The following is a 7166-nucleotide window of genomic DNA, read 5'->3' on the forward strand; positions in this document are numbered from 1 at the left end:
GGAGGTTGGTCTCACAAAAAGGATAATTCATCCACAGTGATAGGAGGCAAGGAAGGGTCGGGCCCAGATGTAGTAGATTGTAGATAGTGTAGGGAGCTTGTGTAAATTCTCTTCTGATTGCTTTTGCAGAATCCCAATGTGTAAAGTAAAGTATTCGATAAGTTTCTCAGGCAGATTAAATTCTTGTTTGGCAGAGAATATTTCATTGTGTTCCCATGAATAATTTCCATGATGTCTTGATTCTTGATTTTAACTAGGCTGACTGTTAGTACAGTAAGGTTATTGTTCTAAAACTATATTTATAAATAGATCAGTGGGATCAGTGCTAGGATAGAAGGAAGTGTCCCTGTACTTTGAATAAAATTCAAACTCCTTATTGGAGACTACAGATCCCTACATAATCTGATCTTTGTCCACCTCTCTAAACACATCAAGTATTATTCTTCCCTTGCTTATTCTGTTCCGGCCAAATTGTCTGTCTTTCTTTTTTGCTGATGTCAAGCTCATTTCAGTTTTGTAATCTTTGCACTTCCTGTTTCCCTCTTCTTGGAACACTTTTCCATCGGGTATGCATAGGGCAGTCTCACTGGCATCATTTAGGGCTCAGTGAATCTCTGTAGTCCCTTTATCTAAAGTTGTGATACCCTGACCAACCACTAGTTTATTACTGCATTTTGCTTCTTTGTACCATTTAGCACTAACCAAAATTCTATTACTTCTTTCTTAATTTCTGCTTCCCCAGCAATTAACATAGAGCCTGGTATATATTAGGTGCCCAAATTCTTTTAAATGATTGAATAGAAAAAGCTCTGTTCTTATCCTTAATTGCATTCAACCTTTTTATCAGCAACTTAGAAAGAGACATAGAATAATATGCTTATCAAATTTGTAGATGCTGTTACATGGAACATATAAGTATCCCAATGTGTTGAAACGAAGTGCTGAAATAAAACTATTTTAACAGGGATGAAAGCAAAATGTCAAATTTAGGTTAAAAAATTTACTATAGAATCATAGCTCAGCAATATTTCATGAGTAAAAAGGCCTGGGAATTTTAATTGTAGATTGCAGAGTGGCTAAAATAGTTAGCCTGAATTAATAAAGGCACAATACCCAGAAAACAGTGCCCTATGTTCTGCTGGGTTAAACCCACAGCTGGAGCAGTGTGCTTCTTTAGGTTATTTGATTGTCTGAACATATTTTTACACTTACATTTAAGTCATTATTTTTCAATGAGCAGTATAAATTGTTGTGTTAACTGGCCAGCAACTTCTGTTCTTGCAGGCAACATGAATGGAAAAATGAACTTGTAATCAGCTAGATGATTATCAAACGAAAGTAATAGTTATCTTTGATGACATCAGATTCTTGAGTTACCTCCACACCAGGTGTGTCTGTAGACGGTATGATCCTCTCCCAAGGCTCTGCCTCTCACTGGGCTCAGGTCTAGGGGTGATAATGGCTCCCTTCCATTGTTGGTCGTTGGGGATGCAACATGCCTTGTTGGGTCCCCTAGTTCTGCTCTCATTCTTGTTAGAGACCCTCCATTAAATTCTACTCAACATCTCAATTTCCTTTAGGACACTAGCATAGCTTTTGGGATTCCCCAAGCTGTAACATTTTAGGAGGGGCAAATTTTGCTTTCCTTAATCATTATACACGGACCTCAGTTGAAGTATTTGTAATGATAACTTTTTGAATACTTGTGTGTGCCCAATATCTTGTATGCCTTATTCCTAAGTCTTAAAGTTATAGAACAAGGTAGGCATTATTATTTGCATTTTACGGATGAGGAACTTAAAGCTCAGGGAAGTTAGGTAATTTAGCCAAGGTGATTGTTTATAATTTTGAGTTTGACTCTAAGGCCCACATTGCTATTTCCATTATACCTACTACCTCTCTTATCTCCACCATGCACACTGGATTCTCTTTTGTTAGTCTGAATACTTAGCTGGACTCTCTTGAGTTTTTCAAAGGTAGATACTATATTGTATTCTCTTATCTCCGCTGTCTAGCATAGTGTCGGGCACGTGGGAGACATGCAACATATTTTTTGAATGAGCGGTTAGAGGAGAAATGTTGCTTATCTGTTAACCTATATTTCTATTCTTTGGGAATACACATCAGGTCTTTGATTTTATATTTACTTCCCCATTAAAGGCCTTCATGCTCCTTTTCTCTTTTTATCACTGGCCCTCACTCTCATGTACTTGATTTTCTTCTATATGCATTCCTTGCTGAACGTTTAGACGTGTCACACATCAGAGACAAACATGTATCTGGCAACTTGGAAATGGTGAGAAAATAAAAATGCAAATAATGATAGTATCTATTCAGTGGGTCTGGGGTTAAGAGTAGTGGGAAGACATTGTTAAAAGTCACTTAAATCCTCCCATACTTTCTCTTAACATATACTGTTTTGTTTGGATACACTATTGGTGGTGTTGATTCTGTCCCTGCCACTCGTAAAATGAAGAGGTTCCACTTTGTATATTTTAGCATTTATACAGTGGATACATTGGGTTAATTGCTTGTCATAGGTTATCATACGCGTTATAGCATATATACTTGTCTTAGAGAATGGCTTAAGAAATACCAAATGAAGGACACCAAATAACACGCCTGGACATTGTAATTCTCCTCATCTCCTTGGACATGGGTCAGGTATGCTAATCTATTTTATAAAATGTTTAACAAAAATGCTGGCCAAACTTAAGAGCCACACTGTTCACTTGCAGCAGCATGTTCTATGGTAGGGAAAATGCAATCCAAGTCTTTGCTTTTATTCATGTAGTAATGTTTTAGCTTCTGCCTCTGGGCCCCTAATATGGAAATAATCAACTCAGAAGTCCTAGAACACTGAAATGTTACAACTAAACAAGACAGTATTAGATTAGAGAAGAAATCTGACTCCAGATTTCTTTTTAATTTTCTGACTAGTTTTTTCTTATTAAACTTTCCTCCAATGTCTTATTTTGAAAAAGTTCAATTCAATGAAAAGATCAGAAGAATGGTAAGATGAATATCCATATACCCTTCTCCCAGATTAACTAATTGTTCACCTTGTGCCACATATGTTTTATCCCCTTTTATAACTAATAATAATTACTTTTTGAAGCATTTATAATAGATAACTAGTAAAAATTTCACACTCATTTTATTGCCTTTAGTAGCAACTAGATTTATAAATGCTGTGAGGGTAGGAACCAGGCCGTCTTGCACATTGCTGCACCCCTGGCACCTAACATAATGTTTGGCATGTAGTAGGAGCTCAGTAAATATTCATTGACTGATGGGCTGAGTTGTTCTTTATACATTTGGCCGTGACTAGCGGAACAAATCAATAATCGAAGTTTGAAAGAAATTAAGTCAATCTGATCTTGAAGCAAAATATCCAAAAGTGTACTCAAGTTTTAAGGGAAATATGTCTAAATCCTCCTCTTATTTCTCCAGGCACTTATTAGAAAGCCTTTCATTACATAGGTGCTTATTAAATATTCCTGAAGAAAACTTGGTTAGAGTATCCAAAATAGTTCTGACTATGATCAAACTTAGGAAAATAAGCCTCAATGATAAAAACTTAGAGAGTGAGTTTATTCAGACTGGGACAATTCATGAATGGATCTGATGTCTCAGCTGGTTCCTGTTGCAAGATTGAGTCCGAGCTGGAATTCAGGGAAGAGGAAGAACAATGAACACAGAACAGAAAAAAAAAAAAGTAAAATTAATTAAAACTACTACACAGGAATTCTTAGACATAAAGTGTAACTTCTGAAGAGTGAAGGCTATTAAGTTTTGAAATTGGAGGATTTACAGAGGTAATTCTCTTCTGTAGATCTCCTCTTCTGTGGAGGAATCCACTACAACATAGACTTTCTTGTTTTTTATATGTTTCTTACTAAAATGACCACATCTAAACATACCAAATAGATCTTTAAAAAAAAGTGTCAACAGAATATTTCCCCTTTTCCTGCATAATAAAGTTCAAATATCTTAGCACATAATTCAAGAGCCTCTGCAAAAATAACTCCCAACTATCTTAATACCTTCACTTTTCCTGTTTCATGCCTAGCTTGGGTTGGTCTAAGAGTGGTGGTCCAGAATCTTCCTAAGCATGTTCTATGGAACTCTAGTGCCCCTAACAGAAAGCATCTAGCATCTCTAATAAGATCATCTGGTGTTAAAAATTTTGCATGGTGAAAAAGTTTGGGAAATGTTTCATATTAGATCACTGACCCACCTACTATAGGTTCAATGATAAATGAACCTCATTAGCCCAATCAGAACTACATTAGCCCAATCAAAGGATCTGAACAATTCTGCAGTTGAGAAATCAGTTTAATGTATAGTTTACCAAACTTACTTGACCAAGGAGTTGTTGTTGTTGTTGTTGTTGTTTTTTTGGATGGCAGAATATTTATTAACATCATGAAAGATACTTGTGTTCTCCAGAATACAGTTTGCAGAATGCTGCTTAACCATCGTAATACTTGGAATTCCTTGAATGTTGCTCATGCCATTCTGACTGGAATAACTTAATTTATTTAGAAAAACCCCCATCTTTAAAAAGATATTCCAAGAGACTTACAAGAAGGAAGCCATAAAAGACAGGGAGTAATTGTGGAACTAATTCCATGATTTAGACCCAAGTTTAAATGCTCTCCAAGGTCTGTAATCAACTGTCTATTATAAAGTTGGAAGCACAGTCTTTAAGTACAGTTCTTCTGCATTTTCTCCTTACTTTGACTAATTTCAACCTCAGAATTTGGTGTCATTTACATTTTAGTCTTTAGGGTAAAGATTTTTAGAATCAAGGAATTTGTACAAAAATCCTATGTGTGGAGTGATGGAATGATATTTGAAGCAAACTGTGTCCATGAAGTTAATAGCATTTGGTAAGTTCAAAAGTGTCACCTATTGAGTTTTGCAGGATTTATTCAAATGAGTGTCAGTTATTGAAAGAATGACATACAACTTTGGGCATGAGTCATGTAGGTTTGCAGCCAGCCCCAAAGGGTTTGTGTATGTGGCAGAGTGCTGTAAATACATGCCTCACCATGCTTACCATCCAGCATCACCAGGAGCAGCAGATGGTCAATCGTTGCCACTGACTGAGGCCTGCTAGGATCCCATAATTGAAGAGGGACACCTGATGAAGACTCTCCTGCTGCTGGTGGGGCTGCTGCTGACCTGGGAGAATGGATGGGTTCTGGGAGACAAGGTAGTCTCAGACACAGAGCTCCAGGAAGTATCCACACAGGGGAGTAAGTACATTAATAAGGAAATTTAAAATGCTCTCACAGATAAAGCCCTAATAGAACAAATGTAGAAGCACAAATCACTACTCAGCAACTCAGAAGAAGCCAAGAAGAAGAAAGAGGATGCCCTAAGTGATACCAAGGATTCTGAAATGAAGCTGAAGGCGTCCCAGGGGGTATGTAATGACACCATGGTGGCCCTCCAGGAGGAGTGTAAGCCCTGCTTGAAACAGACCTGCATGAAGTTCTACACACCCGCCTGGTTGGCTGTCAGCTTAAGTTATTTATGAACCAGTTCTCCCATCTACTTCTGGATTAATGGTGGCTGCATGGACTCCCTGATGGAGAAGACTGGCAGCTGACACGTGCCCTGGACATCGTGCAGGACAGCTTCAGCCGGACATCCAGCATTATGGACAAGACTTTCCACGACAGACTCTTCAGCCATGAGCTGCAGGATACTTCCACTACACACCCTTCAGGTCGTTCCAGGAGAGGCCTCTTTTCTTCAGTCCCAAGTCCTGCATAACCCAGAACAGAATGTGTTCTCCGGCATATTAACCCTTGAACTTCCACAACATGTTTCAGCCCTTCTTTGACATGACACACCAGGCTCAACAGGCCCTGGATGTCAACTTTCATAGAATCCCCTACCACTTCCCAATGGAATTCACAGAAGACAACCAAGACCATGCTGTGTGCAAGGAGAGATCCGTCACAACTCCACAGGATGCCTGAGGATGAAGGACCAGTGTGACAAATGCCAGGAGATCTTATCAGTGGACTGTTTGGCTGGCAACCCCTCTCAGGTCCAGTTGTGACAGGAGCTTAACAGTTCCAGTTGTGACAGGAGCTTAACAGTTCCCTCCAGCTTGCTGAGAAGTTCACCAAGCTGTACCCTGAGCTGCTGCAGTCCTCCTAGGAGAAGATGTTCAACACATCCTCTCTGCTGAAGCAGCTGAATGAACAATTGATCTGGGTGTCCCAGCTGGCTAATATCACTCAAAGTGAAGACCCATTCTATCTCCAGGTCACTATGGTGAGTTCCAGACTTCTGACTCCAGTGTTCCCTCTGGCCTCACTAAGGTGGTTACGAAGCTCTTTGATTCTGACTTCATCACTGTGATGGTCCCAGAAGTCTCCGAACAATTGTAAGTTTTTGGACACTGTGGCAGAGAAAGCACTTCAGGAATACCACCAAAAGAACTGGGAGAATGAGATGTGAACATTACCTCTCTAAATGTGGGAGTGTCTGAATTCAGTTGCCCCCAAGATGAACCATAGTCCCCTAAAAAGAGCTCTGCATGTCATCAAGTGACCAGGCCTTGCCTTGAGGCCCTCCTGTCCCCTCACCCAGCCTTTCCTCCCTCTGGACTCTGCACTGTAATGCCTGCGTTCACTGATCATGGGAAGAAATCCCACTAACTCGTTAAAACTGCCAGTAATCTGAAAGAAAAAAAAAAAGAATGACATACATTTAAATAAATAAAATAAAATGAGAATCTTTCTTGGCCAACAGAAATGACCTTTATGACATATGCTTGTGTGCTTATTTAGAGAAATAGAGAATGGATGAACTATTTGTATTGAATACTCATTACTTTGTTTCTCTGAGATGTTCATAAATTGTGTCATTTATTCACTAATTTTTTCAACTTACTGTTAAGAGGCAATTTCCATGGGTTTTTCATGTTTCTGCACATCTTGTGAGCAGAGGTAGTGATAGCATTTTGTTCTGGATGATCTTTTCAAAGATGTCTGAGAGTGAACAGAAGATAAAAATAATATCTTTCTCTGGAGCAGAGAGCCAGTCTTTTTGCTGTCCAATATGATTATTTTCATTATTGTCCTCCTGAGCCGCTTTGGACAGGTTTTCTTGTAGCCCAATCTCTTGTAAGAAAAAGTTGG

General features: G+C 38.9%; 1 pseudogene; it reads left to right on the plus strand.

The window, feature by feature from the left end:
* The first annotated feature begins 2374 nt into the window (after positions 1-2374).
* Positions 2375-6705, plus strand: LOC103659176 (annotated as a pseudogene).
* Positions 6706-7166: the final 461 nt, after the last annotated feature.

Source organism: Ursus maritimus, unplaced genomic scaffold, assembly GCF_017311325.1.
Source record: "Ursus maritimus isolate PB19 unplaced genomic scaffold, ASM1731132v1 scaffold_10, whole genome shotgun sequence".
Lineage (NCBI taxonomy): Eukaryota > Metazoa > Chordata > Mammalia > Carnivora > Ursidae > Ursus > Ursus maritimus.